The sequence below is a fragment of the Buteo buteo genome, chromosome 11, assembly GCF_964188355.1.
Source record: "Buteo buteo chromosome 11, bButBut1.hap1.1, whole genome shotgun sequence".
Classification (NCBI taxonomy): domain Eukaryota; kingdom Metazoa; phylum Chordata; class Aves; order Accipitriformes; family Accipitridae; genus Buteo; species Buteo buteo.
The window spans coordinates 37,219,452-37,247,215 of record NC_134181.1 but is presented as its reverse complement, the minus strand read 5'-3'; positions in this window follow the sequence as shown (position 1 = coordinate 37,247,215).

The following is a 27,764-nucleotide window of genomic DNA, read 5'->3' as shown; positions in this document are numbered from 1 at the left end:
AGATAAGTTTTCATATCAATGATCACTTTGCCTTAGTGAGGCCACATTTATAAGAACATGGAGGATTATCTTGTAACCTAAGAATATAGTGTATGTGGAAAGGTTATGGTTGGAGGTTTTTATTCCCCTCTCCCCCCTGCTGCAGTTCAGCTGACAAACACTCTGGCAGCTAATAGAGGAGAACAGTGCTGGCTGTTCACAGTGTGTTCAAGACTATGAATTGCAACAAAAGACAAAAGGCTGGATGTTGAAATATTTATTTTAGTGACTTTAAGGCTTTAGAAATTATGTATAACCATTGGTACACATGTAGTGGTGCATATGGGTGAGGTTCTACATCCTCTGATAAAGTTTTCTCCCAGTTATGATTTTCAGGAAAGGTAGCTAGAAAAATCTGATGACAAACTCATTGGCTTCAGTTCGCTGTCCTATTGGGTGTACGATCCCACAGAGAGAACTGGGGGGCTGCCAAGCAAAAACGGGTGAAAAGCACTGGGTGGGATTGATAGGTATAAATACACTGCATCAGCCACATGATCAAAACTTGACCCTCTTGGGGTAGTGTGTGTTCAGCAGCATCAATAAGAGCAATTCAAGAATAGATATAGGGAAACAAATTATCCACTGTAAACTCCAGTGGAAGGCAGAGTTACACTAGGCTTGAGCAGATGGATGAAGCTGGTGTTTCACCAGGGAGGAAGGAACCATGGTAAATGACCCAAAGGGCAGTGCTAGTTTAAGGTTAGAACAAGCAGGTGGATGTCTATCCTAAGAAAAGTTATAAGGAGCACAAAAGTCAGCTAATTGTCACAAAATCTTTACTATTCAACTGTAACTCAGTTTAAAATTAACTGCCTGCCAAATGAGAACTAGAGACTCCTCAATAAGCTTAGTAAAGAGCAGTTAAGATGGGAGAGTGGCAGAAACTCTCCCCATCTGTCCTTGAAAACAGGCTAAAGTCAATTCAGAAGTCCACCCAGAGACAGCCCTTCCACAAGTACCATTACCCAAGCTCCAGAAAGGCTGGCTCCGGAGCTATTTCATGGGAAGTCTTTTGGATGCTGAGTCAGCACCGCCACTTCTGGTATCCCTGGGTTTTCTGTGGATAGTTCCTGTGGGCTGAACAGGACTTGTTTATCTGCTATAGCCCAGCCCAGCATGGCAGGATTGCAGGCAACATGAAAAATAAACAGGGGATTCTAACAGCATTATGTCACTCAGGCCAGCCCAAACGCTATAGAGTAGCTGCCAAGTTAGGTCACTTAAGCAAATACTTTGAATGGGTTTAAGAGACAGCTAGACATTTTTATGAGAAGAAAGGAGATTTGCAGATGCAAAGACAAAGCAAGGAGGTGCGTTTGAGATAAACTTAAAGGGCCAGGCTCATTGGGCCAAGTGGCCATTTCCTGCTTTGCAATTCTTTGCTTCCTCACATCTCACAGATGAGAGCATGCTGTGGTCCAGTGCATAGCCAGTGCCTGTTGCAGAGCACAGAGGGATCATTATCAAGAAGAACACTTTTCATGGAGGAGATGGCTGAAAATGGTCAGTAGGACAGTCCAGATTCAGTCAAGGTTGCTCCTCAGATTAGATTTTACTATCTCATGAGTCATTTAAAAATTCCTCACTTTCTGCACTAGTGCAAATAAGGATAAGATGGCGGGTAGGAACAAGTCACCAAACTAGTGAGCCCCTGGAAGAATTGTTCCTCCTGGGATGTACCCAGCTGGCACTAGAGAGAGACAGCATTTCCTGGCATGGTGGAGGAAGAAATGATGGCACTAGCTGCCTGGGACTGTGTGGCTCCATAAGGGCCACCACAGAGTATCTGGTAATGGTATTTTCTTTACTTTATTCCTAAAGTATTCTTAACTTTATGAAATGAAATGGGTAATCAACCATCAAGTGCAGAAGACCTTCCAAAGACCTTCTATGTGAAATCTGGTAGAAAACTAGGTTACAGCAGGAAGGAAGTGACATTCTTGCTATATACATTTGATGAAAGGAAGGAAATTACTTGCAGAATTCAATTTCTTGGGACAGATTCTGGATCTCCACTGTATCTAGCCTTGCTCATCTCACTAGAAGTCTGAAATATAAGATTGTCAGGCCTCTGAGACCTGTCTCCTTCTCATCCCTCTTCACTTTTTGGATCCTCTCAGAAGCACCTACTGGCCTGAGGCAATGAACTCTCACAAATCATACCTTTTTCGTAAGATTCATAGCCCACTTTCTAGACATATGTGGTTCTCCTCCAAGCCTAATTTCTTAAACACCCCTTTCCCCAGCCATAATAATAATCAGAGCACTTTGCATCAAAGAAATGCCACTCACAGCATCAATTGAGCCTTACACCCCCCTACCGTGACTGCTCACCTGATTACATCAGTGTCATTTTTAAAGCTGGCAGTGGAAAGAAGGCATACCATAGGGATCTCTTAATTTGTTTTTCACTGCTGCTGCCTTTATGTCTGGCAGAGGCATCCAGGCCCAGCCCAGAGTGAAGCCTCCCAGGCCTTCAGCTCCTTCCTCTTTTTGCCTGGAAGGATTGATTTTGTTCTTGTTCCTGACCAACAGGTCTTCCACAGTGAAAAGTGAGGAGAAAGAAATGATGTAGTTTGATGCCACAGAAAATAAGGGATAAACTAATTTTTGTTTCTGTCCCATGTTCATGTCATCGTCTACTGACTTCGTAACATATGTCTCCATGGCTTTGGAACAAGGACCTATGACTTTGTCTTTTCATAGAATCATAGAGTCATAGAATGGCTTAGGTTGGAAAAGACCTTTAAGATCATCGAGTCCAACCATAACCCAACACCACCGTGCCCACTAAACCATGTCCTGAAGTGCCTTGTCTACATGTTTTTTGAATACCTCCAGGGATGGTGACACCACCACCTCCCTGGGCAGCCTGTTCCAATGCCTGACAACACTTTCAGTAAATTTTTTCTAATATCCAGTCTAAACCTCCCATGGCGCAACTTGAGGCCATTTCCTCTCGTCCTAAAATTTTTTTTGACAGAGGACCTTCTGTACATTGATGACACTCTTAAATAATAATTTTCTTTTAGTAAAGCCAGAGCTTTTCCTCTTCACTTGAGCTACAGGGACATAACAATATCAGTCATGTTGCTTTCCCTTGGCAAGGACACATCCAATAGCTTCTGCAGGAACAACCATGACAGACCAGGTATTTGTGCCAGCCTCCTTGCTGGCCCAAACCAAAGGAGAAAGAACCAAACCTGTCTTCAAGTTTGGAAAAAAAAAGTTTACTTCCCATCTTCTTCCAACCCTTGTTCACTGTGGTAGGACTTGAAGAAGAAGTCTCAAGAAGTTCTTTCATGTCCTGAACAGAGCAGCAACATGAAAATACTGGAGACTCCTGGCAGAATCTCTTTCCAAAGCGATTTCTGGCCCAACCTTGCAGGCATAGGCAGCTCAGGTACTCGGGTACTTGTATTGGGTCTGGCTGAGATGGAGTTAATTCTCCCCATAGCAGCCCTCGTAGTGCTGTGCTCTGCATCAGTAGCTAGAAAGGTGTTGATAACACACCAGTGTTTTGGCTACTGCTGAGCAGTACTGGCACAGCATCAAGGCTGTCTCTCCAACATTACCCCCCCCCCCAACAGCAGGCTGGGGCAGGGCAAGATCTTGGGAGGGGACATAACCAGGACAGATGACCTAAACTAACCAAACAGATATTCCATACCATATGACGTCAGCTCAGATATAAAAGCTAAGTAAAGGGGGACGGAAAGGGGGCATTTTTGTCTTCCAGAGGACCCCCTACACGTACTGAAGCCCTGCTTCCCAGGAAGTGGCTAGACATCGCCTGCTGATGGGAAGTAGAGAATAACATCATTTGTTTCTCTTTGCTTTCGCGCACAACCTTTGCTTTCACTTTATTAAACTGTCCTTATCTTGACCCATGAGCCTTTTGTTATATTCACACCCCCCCGTCCAGCTGAGGAGGGGGAGTGATAGAGCAGCTTTGGTGGGCACCCGGCACCCAGCCAGGGTCAACCCACCACAGAAAAATTCAAAGCCATTTTCCCCAGTGAGCTGACCCAGCTAGGTGGTCAGTCTGTACTGACACTGTTATAGGTTCTGTTGTCCATTTTTAAGAAAAATTGTTTCTTTTGCTCTTCAAAAATAATGACAAATTTGTCTCATGTCAGAGTGGAGGTCACATCTTGGAACAGTTCCTCCAGCTCCAACAGGAAAGGACACACGTACACACACAGGCAAAAGACTCAGATGAAAACAATTCATTACACAGCTTCCAGGAACTTCTAACTTTAAGCTCCTTTATCTTCTGAGCATGTGTCTCCAAGGCAACCACTTAACCACTACAGGTTTTCCAACATGCTACACTTAATACAATCTATCTCTTTCTCCAAAGTTTGAGTCTAAATCCTTGCCTAAATACCTCAGAAATATTTAAAGAAAAGAGAGTAAAGAAAAAGAAAATAACTGTGCTGTATTTTTAGCAAACAAGCAGTACTGACTTACATGACAGTGCTGAGATAGAGGTAAATTATTATTGATACAGAGCAAAAGACTGGAAATAATTGGTATAAATGCTAAACTTATCTGACCCATCCCCTTTCTCTGTGTCTCCTGGGTCTTCAAACTGAGTCAGAAGTCCCAGGAGGACTGCAGATTTCTGTTACCCCTTACTTCTGATTGAGCTACAAGTACCTCAAGATGAAGTGTGTTGCTCTGTTAATTTTTGTTCATGTTCTGTTGAAAAACAGAAATGGGCTTAGAAATAAAAAGTGGAAGGAGAGAGCTGCCTGGCCTTTTCTGGGTAACAGCAGAGTTAATTTCATGTTGATTGGAGCTCAGAGCATGGATGAGTTTGGCTGCGATCATTAATATGTTAGAAACTTTTACAGAACTAATATTGCAGAAGTTAGAAAGTATGGCAGCCCTGTTACCCTTTTCTGTTGTCAGCTATCAGGTTTATTACCCTTATCTCAACCCAGAGCTGATCTTTATCCCCTCTTCCTAATTGATGCTGTAGATAAAGCATCATATATTTACTCTTGTGTATATTTACTCCATTCCTTTCAGGCAAAAGTTCAGAGGTCTGGTAGCTTAAAAAGAGAGTTCAGTGCTGAAGGGTGCTTGGGAGATGTATGTGCTTTCTCGGCTAATGAAGGCCATGACAGCATATTCAGTCCTCTGTTGAGAACAATAGAGGAAGTAGAGTTTTCTAGGATGAAAGTTGTTTGTGCTACTTATGTTCTGTTGTCCAGTGTTGTACCAACCCACAAAATGAACCTTAATGCGCCTTGCGTTCTGCAGCACTGTGCCTTGCAACAGAAAACCCCAGGATACATGACCTTAGATTTTGAGAGTGACATGTTAATTATTCCAAATGTACAAAGACAAGATCAGTTTTGAAATGCAGTTCACTTCGTATGAGACATTCACTCCTTTCCAAGTTACAGTTCTACAGGTTCATTCCATTAGGGATAAAATATGAAAAAAAATGCAGGGAGGAATTTTCAAACAGTGAATAAAGGGAAGAAAATCGTGATCTAGTTCTGATATTCCATAATAACAACAAAAAAACCCACTAGCAGATTATTCTATGAGTAGCAGGACTAAGGAACCAGACTTGCTTCAGATTTGTGGTTTTGTCCTCTAACTCTTGCACAAATATGCTGAAATAACTGCAGCTCTCCCCATGTCCTCCATGAGCCTCAATGGGGCAAGCAGCAGCATGTGCTGCGGTCAGCCTGGGAGACTCTGCACGTAGCTGCCAGGCACTGTACAACAGCGGAGTACTGCCTGCCTTTCCCTTGTGGGGCAGTGATTGAGTCTCTTACCCCAAATCCCCAGTGGGATGGGGAGGAGAAAAAAAAAAAATAATTAAAACTCATGGGCTAAGATAAGAGTGATTTAATCAATAAAGTAAAATAAAATATAATACTAACAATAATAATAATAATAAAATAAAATACTACTAATAATTGTAATGAAACGGAATATAACAAAAAAAAGGGGGGAAAAAGGAGAAAAAAAAAACAGAAGAAGACAAGTGATGCACAATGCAATTGCTCACGACCCACTGACTGATGCCCAAACAGCGATCTGCCCCTCCCATCCAACTCCTGCCAGTTTATATACTGAGCATGACATTCTATGGTATGGAATATCCCTTTGGCTAGTTTGGGTCAGCTGTCCTGGCCATGCTCCCTCCCAGCTTCTTGTACACCTGCTTGCTGGCAGAGCATGGGAAACTGAAAAATCCTTAACTTAGGATAAGCGCTACTTAGCAACAACTAAAACATCAGTGTGTTATCAACATTATTCTCACACTAAATCCAAAACACACTGTACCATCTACTAAGAAGAAAATTAACTCTATCCCAGCTGAAACCAGGACAGTCGTTCACCATGTTTTTAGAATTTTGCACCTGATGAACCAGAAAATAAAATCATACTCTAATACCAGCTAATAATAATTTTAATCAGATGTTCCAAGTCCATAATGTAATGAATATTATCAATTAGAGAAGCTGCATTTAAGAAAACCCTAGTTTGGAATCAGTATATAAGAAGAGTAGTTAGGGAAGTGGCAGTGTGTTAGGCCAAACAGATTGTCAACACACAGGTGCTGAGTCTCCCTTGCATGCTGAGTAGCATCTCTCACTGCTACAGAAGTGAAGTGCAGGTATTTGTAAAGTAGGAAGGATTTTGTATGTTATTACCATTAAACTAGGATTGTATTATAAAGCTGGGATGTGACTGTAGTCATCTTTCTCTTCTTAATAAAGAGAAAAAAGGCACTTAAAACAAGGGAAAAGCTTCATCTGGGCACAGTGGATATAAACTTTATGTACTATAACTAGCTATTTAACCTCTGCAACCTTATCTATCAGGAGACCAGTTCACATAGTATCCATGAAATGAAGGCCTCAGGCAAATGGTTTGTTGAGTGTCTGTGCAGACTCTCAGATGTACACAAAACATCATGAGATATAAAGGCATAGAAAGCAGAAATTGATTTGTAGAGGACAGATCTGCCAAGCCCCCACCCTGGGTTGCAGAAGGACATTTGCTCAGAGACATCTCTTCATTTCTCCTGGGCTGCACTGCTGGGAACACTGCAGTGGTTGCAGGTGACACACCAACAGGCTGGTGGGATTTTTGGCACACGCTGGCAGTGTGCTCATCTCTGCTCTTTGCTTTCATTCAGACTGATTTTTGCTACATGTGGGGCAGGTGCTTTTGTAATCTGAAAAGATCTGTATTCAGCCTAGATTTGTCCTACAGACACTGAGTTAGCTGGAATGCATGAGGCAGATTCCCTCCAGTTGCCCACAAGCCTCTTTCAGGGAATAACATTTAATGGGCTGCCATTACTAGTGGCCACTTCCCTGATCGGTGACTGGGAGCCACCAGCAGCAGCTTTTGCAGCAGTGAGAACATCAGCACTGTGTGCAGAGAAGCATGGCAGAAACCCCAGCCAGCTGAGCCTGATGAGCATTTAAACCAGATCCCTTTACAAATGGGAAGAAGTCATAAAATCTGCTGTGAAACCTTAGTCCTCGCTTCAGCTGTTAGTGACTTTAATAGCAAAAGTGCCCTGTCTTCATTATAGGAGCCCTTTATTCCATTGTCTAATTCCCCAGGGGACTGGGAGCAGATTGATCCCACAGTAGCACTTCAACTAGTAGCAGAGCAATAAAAAAGGGGGAAGGAATAAGAAAAAAGCCCTGTGTGCTAACCAGCAGCCATTCTGCTTCTGGCTTTCAGCACAGGCAGGTGCTTATGGGGTTTTCAAATCCCCTTTATGGGAGCACTGCAGTAATGCTCCTCTCGGGATGTGCAGAACCTTCAGCCAAAGGAGGACCTGCCTCTACCTGTAGAAAATAATTCCTACTCCTCAGTGACAAGCCAAAATTCTTCACAAGTATGCACTAGGAATTAAAAGGCCCAGCCCTATTAAGAGCAATAAATTTGTACCAGGGATGTTCTTGGCCCAATAGCGAGAGTAAATTGACACTTTCTGGCGCTGTAGACTCCTGCCAAAGGGTGGGAAGAAGTAACCCAGGTAATAGTAAAGTGATCTCAAAGGGGTTTTTTCTGCAGCCTGGCTTTCGGAATGAAAGCCAAATTCTAGCCTTGCGTGAGTCTCTCCAAAGTTTCTTGGAGCTAAAATACTGTGCTTCATTTATTGCAAGCTGATCAGAAGTGTTTCTTGATCCAACATCAACACCCTCAGAAAGGAAAAGACAGAAGGTGGGAGCAAAGAGCTGGAAGGGAGACAGAGCAGCCACAGACAGGCATGCACACAGCACACAACGCTCTGCATGGGCCATGGTGGGGATTGCAGGGGTGGAAAGAGCCCTTCCGTCACTTACTGGGGACTGATCCCATCTGAACTTATAAAGACAGAGTGTCAAGCTCACAGGCTGGGGCACAGGTCCAATCCAGCTGATGTATTTATGCAACATTAAGATGTCCCGAGTGGCAGCTGGGAGATACGCCCTGACCATAGCTGCTTGGAAAAATAAAGAGGCACCTACCAGTAGTGTGGGACTCGCTGCACCTTCCTCATCTCCTTGTGCTAGGACAGATGTCTCCACAGCGCTGCACGTGCCTTATATTAATCTCCTGGTGTTTTGAGAAGTAGCTGTTCAAATATTTTGCTGGGAGCGGTTTTGCGGATGTGAAAACTTGCAGCTTGAGGAAGGTGGCAGGGCGCTGAAGGCTGAGTAATGGACCAACCTGCTGACAAGGGACTGGAAGAGGACTGACAGGACCTGCAGCCTGGAGCCTGCGCAGGGCTGGCAGACAGCACAGGGAAGCAAGCATTGGAATCCTCCTTTTGAGTAGGGGTTAGGGAAGAGGTGCTCCTCTAGCCTGTGCCTTCTCCAAATGAGCAATGTTTAGACTCCTTTTTCCAGAGGGCTGAAGACTCCTGGAGCCCCAGCAGCTGAAAAGCAGACCCTGGCTCTGCCCCAAGGGCTTTGCAGTACCAGGGTACTGCAAAGGGGCCTTTGACTCTGCAAAGGAGATGGCTGGAAGGGATGGAGTCTGGGGCAGCTCCCTCTGCCCCAGGCTGTGTCCAACACTGCCAGCCCCCAGCCCAAGGGGACATGCAGGGGGCTCGGAGTCAGCTGCTAGGTGCACCCCAAGGAGGAGACGGGCTCTCACCCTGCTGAGAGGTACAGCTGGGTGTGCTCCCTCCTTGGGGGGCTCACCCAAAAATACTGGTGAAGGGCGAGGCAAGTAAGTGGCTCCAGTTGTGGGAAACAAGCTGCTGCTGCTTCTCAGACTCATTGTCATCCAGAGCTGGGAGCCATAAGTGATGCCTGCCTGGTGATCCCAAATCCTGCCATTGAGGTTGGTGTTTCTAGCATCTCCTTTGAGGGTACCGCAGAGTTGGTGGCTTTGTTCTCGTTTCCTTTTTTCTCTCTGGGGCCAGGTGTATTGTCAACTTCTCCCAGCCATCATCACTGGGTTCCTTTGCTCAGAGCTGAGAGCACTATGAACCCTTTCCATGCATGGAAAATCATTTCATGGCTCATGAAAAAACAGAATTTTAATGAGATAAAAGTGCTCTGTGAAAATCCCATGGACAGGAGCCAGCAGTTTCTGAGGGACAGAGATGCCTCTTCTACTTTTCTGCCTGCCCATGTGCTTGCTTTTAAAATTATTTATAAACAAGTTCCTGAATCGATGGAACCACTTTTTGTGTGTAGCACATAACACTACGGATAGTTACCAAGACCCTAATAGATTCAGTTTCCTGTGCAGGTGGTGATGGAAGGCGAGGTTCATTTCAAAGGGAGCTGTTTATGTAGGCTCAAGCAGTTCAGACCTCATGTACAGAGCTGGGACAAACAGAGCATGAGGAATTTAGTGCTGTGGGCAAAGGAGGACGGTTAAAGCACAGCAGCCTTGCTGTGCTTGAGCAGGGTCTACTCTGTGCCTGTAAGTGGTGCCGTGTATCTGCGATGACGTTATCTGACCCAAATGCATCAGATTTGAGACCCATATTTAGTTTTTCCCCACTCCCAGTGTCATGGGCGCTGCTGTACAAGCTTCAAAGTGGTGTAAATGAGAAAAGCTCCCCGCGCAGCTTTCGTTTACATCTGTGTCATCTTCATGTTGAATTCAGTTCAGTGAATTTGCTTTTGCTCTGGGAGAACAGGGTCTTTATGATCTGCCCAGTAGCCTGCTACACATTGGAGTCTGAAACAAATCAGTTTGATAGCCAAGGGTCTGGCTCTTCACCTGCAGATCTCAGAGCAAACCTACCTGGGAAACATGGTGATATTCCAAGTTACAGGGCTGATTCCCTCAGTCTCCCCACACCTTAACCCTCATCCCTTTGTGTAGAAGGCAAAACTGTGGTATCAGTTACACCCTGGGATAAGTTAGTCAGGAAACCGCTGTTGTGAGGGTATCTCACTGGGGTTTGGCATTCAGCGGGTGTGTGAAGCTCTCCCACACCTGCAGAGATGCTGTGTACTACAGGAAGAGTGCTAGACAAGAGTGTATGAAGTGTGGCATCACCCCACAGCCCTCCACCTCCACCTGCAGTCATCTCTGTGCCCTCCCAGGGCTCCTGCAGAATCCCAGCTGGGGTCAGTTACACACTGCGTATCTGCCACATGCCAAATCATAGTGCTTTGCCACTTACACCTCTTTTCTGACCAACATGCACCCAATGTGTAACCCACACTGGTATTTACGTCACCTCTGAATTTTCTCTATGGTGTCAAATGTATTCAATTTATCGTCTACTGTCAGTGGAGCAGACAGGAGCCAATGGGGGAATCCACAACTCACTTCCCAGTGGCAGAAGAGTCTCCATCACAGGAGCAGCAGGAATGAAAAGCGTTCCTGATCCTGCCTTAGTGCTCTGCAGAGCCTCACCAGCCTTTGGTCAGCTCCCCCTTGCAGGTGCAGACGCTGACACCTTTCCTAGGAGATCAGCACCATCCATCTCCCTCCAAAGGCCATGCAGGGCCCTGGAGGGATTCTGAGGTCTTGGTGTGCTCTACATAGATTTGCACTCATCTTCCAGGGTGGACAATACACACCCTGTCCTCCTGGCTCCACAAGAGGAACCTGTATGACCAAGAGATCACACCTCACACTGTGGGCTGAGACCAGGCTTCCCTGGGAGGCTCTCTTTGTTAAAACAGTCACTTTCCTCGGCCACAAATAGCTTGATGCATGAGAGAGAGGGAGGGAGGTGGCGTGACCGTATCTGACAGGTTCCATTCTCCTGTGCTGATTGGGACCTTAATCTTCACTGCTTCGTGTAACTTCCTTCTCCTTTCTTGTTTGCTTCACTGGTGTGACTTTACCTTCTGTCTGAGCAAATATAAGAGAGAAATCTCTTGTAAACAGGGGGACATGACATTTTTACAAGCTGAGTTCAAGATGCATGCTTAGTTATTTGCTCTGGAGTCCATAGACAAACTAGACAAGATAGACAAATGGTGTATTACCCCAGTCTTTGCCCCTGGAGGGAGCCATGCTTTGCACAGCCTGGCCCGGGGTGTGCGGGTTCACCACTGGTGTTCCATTGGACCAGACCCTTCAGCTTTTCAGTAAGGGCAGCACAGAGTAAATCACCCTGAGCTCCCCATGCTTTGTTCCTAGAAGCCACACAGCTCTATGTCTGTGTCCAGGCAAACCAGCTTGTCTGCCTTTGCTCCCTGCTGCAGTTTTTCACCCAGATGGATTCCTCATTCTGGTTACAGACCCCTTGTGTGGATGAGTCTCTGATGCCATGTAGCACTACAGGGGCGTCTTGTTTGTTGATTGGGGTAGGAGGGTAATTTATCAAGTAGAAAATATGCCTGGCAACCTGGACTCCTAGTTCCTTTCCCTGGCCAGTCAATGGGTGACAAGTTACTGCTGTCACAACTCTTCCCTCTTCGAAGTACTGTGGGGCTGTAGTGAAAAATTGTGCTTGTTTGATGTGGCTGCTCAAAATGTGCTCGGAGCTCAGATAATGTTGCCCAGCCAAGCACCAGCCTTGTGGCTCCTCTGGGAATACAATTGCAAGAGGGGCTGTTTCTACCAGCCATAGCTTTTCAGGACACTGGTCCTGGCTTCCCTGTGTCTCACTCTTCCTGTCTCTGCTCCATCATGGGATTTAATGGTCAAATAATATTTAAGAGGCTTCAAAACCAGATACTTTCATAGCGTGAATAATGACAGAGGGCTTAGCGAGGAGCAGTGAGTAACAAGCTGAACCAGGACTGCTGAACCAACAAGCTGCTTTGTGACCTTCAACATCTTTCCACTGCTCTCTTCCCTGGCTGCCTCCCTTGCTCTTCATCCATCTTCCCTGTTTAGGGGTGAACCAGTTCCTATTAGGAGGCTGTATAACCCTAGTGTAGTGACAAACAGACTTTAAGTGGGGCCTCAAAGTGTTACCAAAGTAATGAATTTTTCAGTGTTATTGATGCTATTTATTAGGCTTGTATGTAAACCATCAACAGCAGCTCTGGTTGTTTCTAGAGTGCATCCAGGACAAATAAACACCCTCTGCTCTGCTGCGGGGCCTGCCAGCCCAGCCCCTACAGTGCCTTCAAAGACCAAGTACCTTCAGCAGGACTTGCTAGAGAAGAAACCATTCCTTTGTCACCAATGTCATAACTCAGCACAGTTGATTTATTGCTTCCTGAGTCCCTCCCTCCAGTTCCACAGTGTTATCGTAGGCTGGTTGTAGTATGCGCTCTCCGGCAGGGTGACTTAAACCAGGACCATTTCTGTCATCTGCGTCAAAAGGAACAAGATCGGGTTTTATTAGAAACAGCATGTGGACAGTCTGAGCAAAACCAGCATTATGGGCATGTCTCTGCCACTGCTGGCAGGGAGGGCGAGGCATGCAGCAATGCCTGGCACACTCTCACAGGCTCTGGCTGAGCTGGGCAGGACACAGCTTCAGAGCCAGGCCAGTTCAGGGCACAGACTGGGATTATGTGATGCTCAGCATAGTGAGTGAGTGGAAGGGGGGAGACAACCAAACACTGAATGGATCAAACAGTTTACCTTCATGTTCCTTTAGTGGAAAATAGACTTTTTTCCCCTCTACCTGGGCATCCCCAGAGGCAATTTTTTTTTTACCATCAAAATTTCCCTTTAAAAGTATTTGCCCCTCTCCTATCACTAAAAAGAAATTAATTTTTTAAAAAAATCAAAGAAAGCTTTTAAAGAAAACAGAAAAGTATTTTTTTTCTTGGGCAGCAAATCAACCTCCTAACAACTTCTAAAACAGATACTTTATAAAGCCACATTTTTCCTCACAGTGCATGATACATACCTGTGCAACAGCACCAGTGCCTTTTTATGTGTGGGGGTGACATTCAGTGCAAATGCAAGTAGAAGGCTCATCTCCAGCAGAAGAGCTGACAGCTTACTGATACATATTGATCTCACTCTCACTAGGGTTTGTCTTTATATTTCTTTTCTCAGAGCAGACGGGTTTTCCTGATTGGGTGTGGAATGTGTATTTATTGGTCCCACTGCCCTGGGGACTTTCATTTTGGCAAGGAAAGCAAAGACGACGCCAGCAGACAAGAAAGGGTCTAAAACCACTCCTGGTAGGTTTGAAGGCATGAGCGGCATAGTTAGCAAAACTAAATGGTTTTATATGACACAGTTGTCTGTGATTGCAGAGGACTAGACTCAGCATGCAAACGATCTTTCCAGGCCTGGTTGCCAACTTGGGCATGTCATTCAGGTTCGGCTGTAAATGCAGCCAGGAGAGCCCCTCTCCACGCTAGTGTCTGCCACCAACCTGCTTGGGCAAGTCACTTCCCTGCTCAGAGATGCTCAAAGAGGAAGTTATATTGGCTTCAGTTGAACTTTCTTTTTATAAACTAGTGTGAGCTGCCGTGTTGACAGCTCTGTTTCAGTGTATTTCAGTGTGACCTGTCTCCCAGGGACATCCACACAACGGACTGAGCCACTTTGACCTCAAGTGTAAAGTGGTACCTTAGGTTAAAGTGATGATGGTGGAGACAATCTCTTCAAAGCCAAATCTTCCCCACCTAGATGCCATCTGCTGAGCTGCACCGTTGTGTATGGGACAACTCCCGGTGAGGCTTTGCCAGGCTTAGGCTTTCTCTAAACAGCTATTTTTAGGGTTGATACTATAAATCCCAGTCTCTCCCTCTTGCTGCTGCTGCTTATCTCCTTAAATCATGCATAGTAGCAGCTGCTTGGCTCTACCTCTGACTTCTGCCTCCAAAGGGAAGGGAAACTATTTTGAAATGTAATCCTTTTCCTCTTTTTTTGGCTGGGAAAGACCTGACCTGCAAAATGTGGACCACTGAGTAACACCACCTTTCTGGTACCTCAAAACTCCAGCCCTGCCATGGGATCAGGGGGAGGATGGTGAGTTGTGCCACTCCTGGTAGGTCCCTGCAGAGTGCAGTCGAGGCAGCACTCATCTGGGCACTCAGCTGCATGGGCTGCCTGCCCTGCACTGCCCTGAGCATGCAGTGCCAGGAGCAATGGCAGGAGGCAGCTATTCACCAGCTCTTCCTATTTGCTGAATGCAAGCAGGGTCCTTAGCTGGGACTTGCTGTCCCACACCTTGCAAGCTAACTAGTTGGCTGCACCACAAGCGTGCACAGAGGATGCTCACTATGCTGCCCAGCCTTGATTTCCTCACCTCTGCCTTGGTCCCTTCCAGAGGCCCAGGGACAGTGCAAGCTCTCAGCACAGGGACTCTCAGGCCAGGCTGGGAAGGTCTGGTTTTGGTTGTTGAGGTCTGGAGGAGTTCTGGGGTTTGGGAGGATTTACAACACACGTCAGAGCTTGGCCTGCTGCGTCAAGCCCACTGCGTCACTCCGGATGTCAAGGTGGGTGCTTAGGTGTTGGGCCACCATGGCTTGTTCCTTTTGGTGTCAAATTATTATGATTCATGTGTTGCCATGACATCACCTCCCATTAAAAACCTGGGCTAGTGACCCAGCTCATCTTCTGCCAAAGCATCTGGCAAAACGCCCAGCTGCCTGTCTCCCTTTCACCAGCAACCTGCGTGCTGGCAGTGCAACGTGCCGTCAGCCCCTTCCTCACAGTCCAGGGCCCTGACTCAGGGGCTAGTGGCTTGTGAGGGTGGCTCATGTGGCTTACAGTGCCTGGTAGACTAGGAGAAGAGACCATGGCTGGGTGGCTCTCACAGCGTGCTTGGGAAGGGGGTTTGTGTGCCGCATGTGAACCTGTGTACAGTGTTGGCATACGGACTCGCCAAGGTACGGCTGTGGGTGGGAGTATAGGTGCATTTTTGCAGCTCCCTCTGCTACTGTTTGTTCAGCTAACACAGTTGCTTTCATTCAAGAGCTAAATCACAAGGGGATAATTTGCAAATAGCAACTGTATGTTAAATACTAATTTGTATGTACATGTTTGGGTTGCTTTCCAAAGTCCATTTATCATCTCAGTCCCCCTGCATCTGCTGCTACGAGGCTTTCTGCCAACTCAGCAGAATGGGAACTCCAGCTAACCCTGCTCGCACTTGTCTTGCTCCCAGCACCTCCGGATGAGAATTGAACATGGTTGGGTCTGCCATGTGGTGAGCCGTACCAGTGCTCAGAGCACGTTAGGGTTTCTATCCAAGAGAAAATGCTAAACATGTAAAGTTTATCTGGGCTTGCTGGAGTCTGTACCCATCTCCTGTTGTCACTGTTCTAAACTTGGAAAAACAGCCCAGAAAGTTTAGCTGGTAGAAACCACTAATTTCTCAGGACCCCTAAACTTGGTACAAATTCTGGATGTACAGAGAAGGCTGATGTTAGACCCTCAGCCTGTGCCAGTGTGTCAGCTTGTGGATTTGCAGTTCTGCTTCTTTCCACGGGACCTCCCACCAAAAAGCACGACTCCATGTCATGTGCAGCACAAGCCCAGAGCCAGCTACTTGCCCAGAGAGCTTTGGCGCTAAGTTATATCTGGACCAATATCTAATCTGGGCAGGTCTAAAACTAACCATGAGAAACAGCAGCCCTGCTATAAAACAGATGGAGGCGAATTTACTACTATTTCCTACAAACCATTTAGGATCAAATCAAAACAGTCCCTGCTGCCTATGGGCGTGCAGGTGGTGAAATCACCAGCACCACCAGTTGCACAAAGCAGATCGACACAGCTGAGCCCAGAGCCTGTTTTCTGGGGAGACTGGCATTGTATGTGAACTGGAATTTCCTGTAAACCAAGTGCCCCTGCAATAGAAAGAAACGTCCAGGAAACAGCTGCGCACATGCAAAGCACTTTTACTACTTGCCTGATGTTTTCCTCAGCATCACGTTTTCATAAATTTTTTTTAAATGCTTAAATCCTGTGCAAACAACCTTTTTCTCACCAGCTTCCTGTGTGACAGTAGCCAAGAGAAACAGCTTCATTTGGGGTGATCCATTTAAGCCACACACCATATTGTCTGGGAATATGGGGACCAGGGATTATTCAGTGGAGGTTGAAAAATGTTAATATTTTATCAGCCACAGAGTAAACAGATAAAGCGGAAACCACTTTATATTTTTCTGAAATGTTAATAATGGGCTGATAATCTCCAAAGCCTACATACTTCCTGTGATTCAAAAGGGACTGCATGTACTCAACATTCACAGTGCAGACCTGGCACAAGTTATACACCCTCTCCAAGAAAGGATATCGCTGGTCTGGATGGGAACATGGCACAGAAATCAAAAAGTTGCATTCTACAGTTTCTTAATGGAAACTGGAGAGCCACAGGGAAGAGCAGACAAGGTGACTGGCAACCCTAGATACCTGCCTGGAGCCTGACCCACACATCTCCTTAGACCTGTGATCCAGCAGCACTAGTTTGAATCCTAGAAAGACCTGTAAGTGGCTTGGCAGCTGTGTGCAGATTATCTCTAATTGTTAAATTGTAGAAGGACTTGAAGATTTGGGTCAATCCTGAGTTATTAGAATGAGATTCATAATGAGGCCCATGTAAACAGCATCCCACCACACATCTGCTGCAGGACAGTTTTGTGTCTTCCTCCTTGGCACTCGGCCACTCCAGGACCTTGTATCAAAGGCCCTGTGCACGGCTGGGCTGGAGCCAACAAGCCAGCTTTGATGATGGCTGGAGTTTGCATCCTACATTTAGCCCAAACAGAGAGGCTAGTCCCTGCTTACGTGAGAAGGCAGAAAATGCACAAATACCATCGTACGAATCTGGAGAGCACATGCATGGGGAGGACAAAACTGCAGGTCACCTTTGCCTTGGTGCTTAATGGTGCTTGGTCTCCGGTTCCAACATTGTAGCTCCTGAGAGGTCAAATTAGACTTTTCCAAAACATCAATGATTATAAGTAGCTTTTAGGTATATCTCCTGAAGAGGCTTATGTTGGTGCTTATATGCTACAGGCTGGTCTGAATACAGAAATGTAAGATGTAACTCTCCATACCAAGAATTATTTCAATTTGAGATTATATCAAGTCTCTGCAAACTTATTCAGATCTTACATTCAGAGTGCCTGTATTGAAATCAAAATCCAATTCTTGTATTTGGTCTAGATGTATCATTTCTCTGGCTTTGTATCTGGGAATGCTGATGCTTTTCTGGCAGAAGTTGAAAGTTTCTGCCGTTTACAGTCCTGTGCAAAAACTGACAGGTATAAAATTCCTTTCTTGTGCCAACTTCATGCCATTTTTCTTTTGCAATCAAGGATCTAAATACACACACACACACACACACATATTTTCTATAACTATTGCCAAAGCCTGGAGGGGGTGTTGCAGTCTCCCCTTTCTCCAGGGCTTCACTGAGACTTGGCATTTTTTGACAAAGGGTAATGTCATACTGAAAGACTAGAGCCTGAGCAGAATAAACCCTGCAGCCCTAACTGGCAGTACAAGCTGACCTTTCTTTCAGGTTAGACTTCCTCAGGTCTCTGCATGCACATCCCTGTATCTTTATTCAGGATGTACCCATTGCCAAGTGCAACAGATAATAACTACTCTTCACTGTATTGATGGTTCTTCCTCCAAATCACAGCTAGTTATCCCTCTTCCACTTTCAACAACAGAAACAAAGGAAACTTCCCCTAATTTGTTGGTATATATGAAGCAAATAATATTCCTTGGAGATCACAGTCACCACATTTTCTTTTTTTTTTCAAATTTAATATAACTCAAATATAAAACTGATGGAGTTTTCCCATGTCCTTTCTTGTAATTAAAATCCAGTATTTTCCCAAAATCATTTAGGTTTTATTATGCAGCAGGTACATATTATCAGCAGCAATTTAAATGAAGTTTAAAAAATGCTGGGCAATTTTTTGTATTACTCACTGAAATTTCATTTGTAACCAGTGTTTTGTAGGTCTTACCAGCAAAAGTCTTTTGAGTATTATCTTTGTTGTCGCAGCTTTTTCAATGCAAGTTGCATATGAACGGGAAGGTCAGGAGCCCTAGAATTCCATTGCCTCTTTGCTGCTGATGGATGGAGAGATCCCTGCAGCACTGCTCAGAGTTACATAGCTTTGATCAGAAACTCTCTCAGGAGATGCACAGCCCACAAGCGTCATGTGCTTTGAAGCAGGGTAGGGCAGACACATAAGCTGATGTCAATGGTCACAGCTCCTCTGTATTGGCCTCCAGCATCTAATGTAGGAAGCCTTTGCATTACAGCAGTTTGCCCCTGCAGATATCACCCATCCAAAAGCAGAGGAGTTGTGGAGAGGAGCTGTTATCTGTGAGTGAGAGGTGCTATATTCTTCCACATCCAACCCAGTGAGCCTCAGATTCCTGCATGTGTCTCTGGTCCTCGCTGCCCACCCTTAGCTCCATTCCAGCCTGCCCAAGGCCCTAGCATCAGGAAAGGAACTCCTCCAAGAGAAGGTCAGGCTACCCCAGAAGCCCTGGAGAGAAGGGTAGGTGGTTGAAAAAACAATCCTGTTGCAGCATTGGTCCTAGGCAGCTCTTCCAGGGCGCTGTGCATGCACAGAGGATGCCTGATGGGATTCCCAGACGTTCTGGCTCCCACTCTTGCCCACAGTTTCAAGTAAAGAGTTTGGTACCACTTCCCTTTTTAATTCCTGTTTCCTTTTGCAGGCACATGGGCAAAAGGAACTCACATTCTTGAGTCAAATGGGCAAACACAGCCAGAGTGGTTGTGCCTTAAAATACTGTTTTCTGTTCTTTCCCTCCTCTTTTATTTTCCCTTTCCCTTTGCATGTGTGTTGCTGTTTCCACAGCAATGACTAAATATTGACATGCAACATTCACCAAACAAGAAAAACGAGCACATGAATAAATATGAACTGAAACAGAGGGCTTTCCAGTGGCAGGGCTTGCTGCTCTGCTCCAAACCAGATGGTAGCAAGAAAGTGCCTACCACCCGTCACCCTTACTTGGGGCAGTGGGACTGCCCAGGCTGTCAATCCACAGAATTCAAATCTGGCTGCTGGCAGCACTGCATGTGCTATCACTGTGAATTTGATGCTGGGGATGCTACTGGAATAAACTGATCATCAGGGAAAAGCCTCTCCCCCTTTATCCCTAAGAATCCATGTGAATAGTGTGAATTTACAGTATTTGCAACAATTTCCATCCATCCGCTTGCCTGCATTCCCCAGCAGGTCTTTTCACTGAGTTACTTTTTAGAAATGTAAATCTCAGCCAAGATGCAACATCTGTTTTTCAGCAAGATCTTGATTTTTGCACAGTTCTACAGCTGGACTGGAGGCTGAGGGGGTTAAATGACTTGCTCAGGTTCAAAATGTTGGGCAGGGGCTTAGGTGGGATTAGAGCCCAGGATGCTCACAGCTTAGTCCTCGCCTTCTCTAACCACTTCTCAGCCACATGGCCTTTTTGGGTGCAAGGAGAAATTGTTCATGACATCAGGGTGTGTAATTCTGTAGCTGCATGCACCAGCAAATGATTTGCCTAGAAAGAAATGTAATCGATCTCCAGTTAAAATTCAGCTTCATGTTACCCTTGGCATAGGATTCATTAGAGTTTAGGATCACTGTGATGAGAACAGCTCAGAGAGCAGGAGATCTATTTCACGAAAGATGTCAGGTTTTAAAATTTGGGTTCACTCCAAGCAAAAACGAACACAGAAAAAGTTGCAGCTTTCCTCTAAGTCTGTTCTCAGCTTCTCCTCAATGAACTACATAGATTATGTTCCATAAGCCTTTTATTATCTGGTGTAGTTTCCAAACCTTGTCTCGTTTAGATATACATTTTTGAGTGCATCCCAATTTTTTCCACATCCTTTTGAAGGGTAGGTCCAGGAGCAGGACAGAATATTCTTGCAGTGGATTTCTTGCAGGAGTTCACTAATTCCTCAGGCAAAGATAATATCATTTTCATCTTCCCTGATAGTCTCTTCTTTTTGAGTTCAAATGCTCTTAGCCATAGTTTTGCGAGGATGTTTTCATGCTCCACAGGTCCCTTCTAATGTTTTCAGGGTTTCACATCTTAGAAATGGGAACTCCAGTATTCACACTGGCTGTTTCTTTTTTTCATTTGGTCACATTCAAGTGCATATTGATCAAATGAGCCAGAGCTCCACAGCAGTCTATGGAGCTGCTCTTCATCCTTGTTACCAGCTACCACATTCACTTGCTAAGCCAGTTCTAGGTGTTATCCCTACTTAAATTTGCATTTGATTCAATATACTTAAGAAAGAAATTGGCTAGTATTTGGTCAAGAGCAGTGCCTGCTAGGAAGCCACCAGAAACAGCCCCATTTCATCACAGTTCCTCATTTACATATATTCTGTGTTCTATCAGTTCCCTAATTGTAATCAACTTAAGAAATGCTGCACTGCTTTGTAGAGTGCTTACTATTTTTATCAGAATGCCTTGCAGACAAACCTTATGCCTTACAGGAAATTCTCTGTATTATATCAACACAAGAATTTTTATTAATGAAGCTTCTAATTCCATCAAAAAACAATATAATGTTAGTTTGGCAAGACCTATTTTCCACAGAACTATGCTGACTGGCATGAAATATGCTACCTTTAACTTTTTCAATGCTTGTATCCAGTATCAGTCTTTCCACAACTGAACCCAGAATCAAGATCAGATTGACTGACTTAATACCACGTGGGGTTTCCCGTCTACCCCTGTTCAAATGTTGGCACAATTTGCAGTTCTTTTCAGTCTTGTGAAATTTCTCTGATGTTTCAAAATTTCCTTGAAACCAACAGTAGCAGGTCATACAGCTCCCAATTCTGCTGATCTTAAAGCACTTGACTGCTTCCTGTTGAAAGTTCTCCCTGGTTTCTGATGGACCAGAGAGTCTGTCATTATCATTGAAAGATATAAATATGCCACTTTTCTTCCTTTGCAAATTCAGAACAGAAGTAGGTATTTATGAGTGCTTCCTGACTGAGGGACTGGTCATAACTGGCTATAATGGGGTTCATTACTTATGGATATGTTTCTTAGTTTTCCATTACTATTCTTACTTTGAAAGGCAGTTTTTAGTTTCCTCTCAACCAGGGTAAAATTGGTTATGTTAATAACCCCAGTTAACTGCACTCCTAAGCGCCATTAAACTGGAGGGGCTTAGTTTCCATTGCAGTTTGTCCTTGAATAGCTTCGATTAAGCATATGTTTAAGTACTTAATTAAGATCTGAACGATTTCTTAACTCCCAAGTGGGACACCAGCAAGTGTTGAATTCTCATGCAAAACAAGTTGGTCCTTTCTGCAGAACTTAATATCCAGTGTCTGTGGACAGCGTGATGTTGTATTATCTGATCTCCACTGTGCAAACTCCATTCATGGGCTTTGGGAGAGCCAGGACTCTATGCTTCAATTGTCTTTATTGAAATAGATCTTACTTTATATAGTAAATACTTATTTTAAATATGCCACTTTGAACTCTTCATTTCGGGTACAGATGCTTGTGAGTAAACATTTTGTCTCACTGCCAGATCTGTGCATGTAGACAAGTATGGAGGGCTTTAAGTAGGATCTGGCTGACTCACAGAAACATGTATTTTCATCCAATAACCAACATGGAAGCCCAGTATTCAAAATTGGGTTCTGTTGAGTGCGGAGAGTAGTTTTCTGTAACAGGAAGTTTCAGGTTTGCCAAGCCAAGGAAGCTATCTCAAGCTTATCTCATCTGTCTGATCATATTTGTCACTGAAAAAGGCATGATTCTCCTTTGTCAGGTCATGCCATGGCATAGACATGAAGAGAGACTCCGCGTGATGCTCATCAAAGTGAATGGAGAGAGTTATAGCCTGATGCAGGTTTGCATTTGTGTTGAACACTGCTATAGTGTTGCCTGTTGAAAACTTAGCTAGCCTTTGCAGAAGTGTAAGCCCTTTTCTTAATCTGTTCCTAAGTAGAACCTTTGCCTCTTGCTGATGTTACCCAGACAAATTTCTGACTATGGGTTATTTGCAAATGATAGCGTGTGATTTGCCACCTTAGGCCCACATAAGTGTTTTGCTCTGCTTGGCCAGTGGCATTGTTCAAAAGGGAGGATATACAGAATTGTTTGCGAATAAAAGTCATCGATAATCATGTGTGTAAAGTTCATGAATTTCCTGACACTTGCCAGCATTTTCACATTAAGCCAGGGGCTGTCCAAATTCTTGTAAGTAATAAATCACATGCCTCACCCTCCACACAACAGCAGAGCCAAGTTTATTGAATAAAATATTCACACAGTGCCTATTCATCTCCTTGTGGTTAGGACCCATTCAGGTGAGCACAGGCATCCAGTTAGTAGCTGGCGTGCTGTTTGCTGGCTCAGGTGAAGGCAGCCTCGGGTTCCCACTTACCATACCCTCTGATGCCCAAGTGGCAATGGTTTCCTTGATGCCTTTGAGAGTGGATTATGCACAGGGCAGAAAGAAGCCAACAACCAACCTAAACTGCTTTCTGTACCTGCTAGGGGTGGATTTAGTCCATTCCTCTGCTTGCAAAGATGCTATCACCAGACCGTTCATCTCAGGGTGTAAGTCCTCTAGTCCTTTGTGCAACTCTGTATTCAAACAAAGCAAACTACCTGCTGCATCCCATAAAGCAGACTGTCACAGTAAAGATTTAACAAGAATATTATTGTCATTGGCTAGAAAGAAAGATGCTGTCTAAATGATTGTTTTCCTTGAGTATTTTAACAGAAGTTTTAGTTCAGCGTGAAGAGCAGCTTTGCCTCCTTTTATAAGAATTGGCAGGAAGAGGTAATATTTTAGCTGACGCGTAATCTATCTTGACTCTATTGCTTTTTTATTGTTTGTCAGAAAGGCCCTGGGGGTAAACATTATTTCTTTGTCTGTTTGGGCCCTGGCTTTGTGCCAAGGACACATTTCTCACACCAAGCATGTTTCTGCATACCGGTGGGGGATAGACTGGGTGAGGACAAATTACCAGCTCTGCACACAGGCCTCTCAGGTGCCATTTACACATCTGCAGAGAGGTCACGGGAGTCAGAGAGTGTGAGAGGGAACAGGCTGCAGGGAGCTTCCCAAGCTCCACTGGAAGTTTTCAGCTGACAATTTCAGTACAGCATCTCACACCTTGCTCCCAACGCTTGTAGCTGAAGAGCTGCAAACCACTCAGCCAGCACTTAGGGAAGCCAGCGAGCCAGGCAGATACTCTTGCTGTGAGTGTGGATAAGCCCAGGCAATGACTTAGCAATGATTTGCTGATTCAGGTGAAACAAATTCTCTCACTTGGTCTCCTGCAGCATTTGATAAAGAAAGAGCTGACTTACATTCTCAGCAAAACTCTTGAGCTTTACAGTTTGGAGAGCTCATTTCACTAGGCGCCACCTCTGGAGTCAGTTTTCCTGGGACGCCAAACACACAGCAATTGCCTAGCGCGTTTGTTATCATCCACACCTAATAAAAACTTACAATTTTATGTTCTCTGTCCCACCACCTCTCTATCACCTTCTCGGTGAGTTGTTGAGATGTTAAGTCTGTGCTTTTCTGGCCTCTTCAGTCCTTGAGGCTTGTATGGGCAGTCCTCTCTTAAACTGAATGTGAACATTCCCAAGGCACAAGGTTTCCTATTCAGGAGGTTACTATTGCTCTACTGCTGAAATCCAGCCCAGTTCTCATCTTTCACTGCTCCTACCACTGAGGTAGAGACTGGCCTGATTTGACCAGTGAAAATACTTCTCCTCTACATGGCAAAACCAGTTGTTCTCACTCTTGCCTCTTGACTTTAAGATGGTTTCTAGACCAGGTTTGGTTTATACCTGTTGCCAAACAGGTTAATTCCTGATATTATCCACTGGACTCATTGGTATTAAATGCACTCTTATGCTTGGTCTCAGCATCTGCTGTGCACAGCAAAGTATCATGCAGATGTGGGCAGAAATCCCTGAGAACAAGTCCCCAAGAAGTTGTCAACCACCCACCCTTCTCTGTAGACACTGGATCTCTCTACAGCAGAAGATGTAGAACAGAGGTCTGATCTTACTGAAATGTGGGATATTAACTGTTGATAATTGTAGCCATGGACTCTGCTTTTCAAGAGAATGGATCATAAAGGAAGCAATGAACAGCCAGGGGTTGTCAGTGAAATCCTGGGTTTTCAGCAGGGTCAAGGTCTTTCAAACAGATCAGAGGTCCCAGGTATCCACAGCCTCTCTAGGTTTCTTTGCCAAGCAGTGAGAGCCTTTTTGTCCAATGAACTCAACAGAATTCAAAGCAGAGCCAGCCAAGCTATAGGAAAACCTGGCTGGCAACACCTTCTTGAAAAGGAAAGAAAAGGAAAAGGAAAAGGAAAAGGAAAAGGAAAAGGAAAAGGAAAAGGAAAAAGGAGGATTAAGAAGGAGAAAGAAGGAGAAAGAAGGAGAAGGAAAGGAACACAGGAGAAAATGGAAACACTTCCAGGTGCTGAGGTGCTTACCCAGCAGGGAGTTGTTAGGGTCTGAACCACCTATCTCCATGGGATGGTTTTGGGGATGGTTTTGTCTCTCATCACCTAGAGCACAGCAGCCCACCCAGCTGCCCTCTCCCTCTCTGCTGCTTTAGAAAGGCTTTTTCTCTTGTCTGGCACCTTTCTGCCTTTCCTTTCACCAAAAGGACTGGAGGTCTCATCTGGGTGTATCGAACTTTCCAATTTGGCTCTCTAAGATCGTCTAGACTGACAATATGGAGAGATCCTAGAATGCTCCTTCTGCTCAGCAAAGGGATCCAACAGCCCCAGCTGGGTCCTGCCGGGTGGGTAGGCAAGAGAAGGATGCTCTCTACCCCTGCTGACTTTCCTCTGAGATGAACAAGATCTGTGTGTTCGAACAGCTGAAAGAGTATTCCCTAAGAAAACCAGAGGAGGAAAGAGTCCATCTGTCTGTGTATGATTGGTATTTCTTCACCAAACAAACCCCTGTTTCAAAACTGGCTGCTGACTGTGGATTGCTAGAAGCACTGGACACCTAACCTGGGACACTCTGCTAGCAGCTACTATGAAACTTGTTGGTCCTAAGGGTGGGATAGTGTTAGTTGGCTTGCTTGGATGTAGAATTAAATTGCTTTTTCATATCAAATATCTTCTCAAATCCCACTACTTAATATTGCTGAGCAGCAAAGTATGGAAGAGAATACCAAGTTGCTTTGGAAATGGCTCAATCTTTTTTCAGTATAAGAGTTGATGGCTCCTGTGGATGGCATGTAAGCTGAACCTTCTCTCCAAACACAAGGACAGAAGACTCTGGGGTATATTCCATAAAACATCATAATCTGAAAACCCTACATAAACTCACAAGAGTCTCAGTCAAGAAGACATTTCCAGCATCCTTCTGAGTATCTATTTAGTACCAAAAAGTGTTAGAGGATAAAAAAATTCTTCAGTTATAATGAAGCTCACACCCCATCCATGAATATTCCTCATGATTTCTGTTCACTCAGGTTTTTTTCAAACAAAGTCACTTAGGAAAGTCCCTCTCTTTTCACAATACAGACAGCAACAGGCATTTTATTAGAATGAAGGTGAAGAAAGTCATGTCTACTGTGCAGAACATAAACAGTCATCCTCCAGACATGGGTTCAGTTCCTGGCTCTGCTATAGACCTCCTGGGTGAGTCACAAACTAACCCTGCCCTGTCCTTGTGTGTGTATGTGGTGGCTATTGAGTCCTACAGATCACTGAGGAAGGGAGCTTACATAGCCAGCATATATGTAATATCTGCTTAGATCCATCTATAATCTGGTTAGAGGTCTCTGTCTCATGGGCACCCTGTGCTTTACTCTACTACACCTTGTAGTAGTAAGCTAGCCTCAGAGCAGTCCCATTTTACAAGCTAGCAGTGCTCTGTCGAACAAGAGATTATGAATTTCTCATTGAAAGCAGGCAGTGATGAGAGTTAGCAGGAAATGGGCCTTTAGATCAAGGGGTTTCCTTACATTTCTTTTACTACATCCATTAAGCTTGCTTCCTCCACATCTGGCATGTTGGGGCCTTCTAAATCTTAAATCAGCTGTAATAGAAAGAATGGAAAAGAAATTGAAATTACAAAGAAGAACATGCTCAGAGCTGCTCCTTTTGTAGGGGTAAAAGCAAGGAGAGTGAAGCAGGAGCAGACTTTAATATATTTGCTCTTTCAGGGATGGGTGCAAGTACTGGGCTGTTGTTTTTATTGAAAGCTCTGAGGGCAAAGAGGTTCATGTCAATGTTTTACAAGTCTCTGGATGACGGTTTGAAACTGCAGCAAGAAATGTGATTCCTGGCTTAGCAGACAGGTTCTGCAAGTCAAGCTTTCTGTTTATTTTAATATTTCAGGGATCCTTCAGTGTGTGTCACATGGACAAAAAGGGGAAACTCCTCCTCCTCCATGAACATGGCCACAGAACTGTCTTAAATATACTGAGTTCCTGCAAGCCACATGCCAACACACATTGTCCGCTCCCCAGTCAGGGAATTCCTGCTGGGCCAGCTCAGATCCATGTATACACCTGGCTGTGGACTTGTACTAACACCATGAGTGTGTTCAAGCTAGATAATAAGTTAAAACAAAAGGACATCCAGCTGATAGATTCTAATCATCTTCCAAGACAAGCAAGAGAAACCCCTTGTCCAAGACATTTAAAACTCTGCCAGCACCAGTTGCACATAGGACTGTAAGGAAGGGTTCTGTACCAGGCAATTCAGCAGTACACACAGGGAGTCTTCTCCATCTCTAATGTAGGTGATCTCCCAAGTCAACTACATAAAGACTACAGAGCCAACTGTAAGAATGTAAAAATATAACTTCTAGCTCTAAGTGCCTCTCTCTGTTTCTAATGGCTATAACTTGCAGTTGCTATAAGGACCACAGAGGGTTTGCTCCAGTAACTGAGGCTGCAGTATAGAAGAGTGTATTATCCTAGTGGTATATGTCTGTGGTCAGCCCATATTTGCAGTTAATGTTCTTACATGCATGTTTTCTAGAGATGCTCATGAAGACTGTGACCAGACGACTGCTACATGGTGGGCTGCATAAGCTAAATTGGCCAAGCTTTTGCTGTCCAGATCTTTGAACTGTTTTAACAACTGGGAAGGCTTTTGCTAGGGATTCTACCATTTTGGTTGTGATTTCTCCATATTTATGGTTAAGTGATTAAATTGATTGACTGATGAGCTTCTTTGAAATTCCTCTGACATTGAAATGGCTCTCAGAAGTACAAATGACAACCGGGCAGTCAGCTGTTGAGTCTGTATTGCTATCAGAAATAGGAGAGTATATTTTCTGAGCAACTAGTTGATTTTTGTAAAGAAAGATTTCCCCAGCTCTAAACTGAAGTGGCTTCTTGAGTTTATGCAGTTTCCTGCAGACCTCCATGTT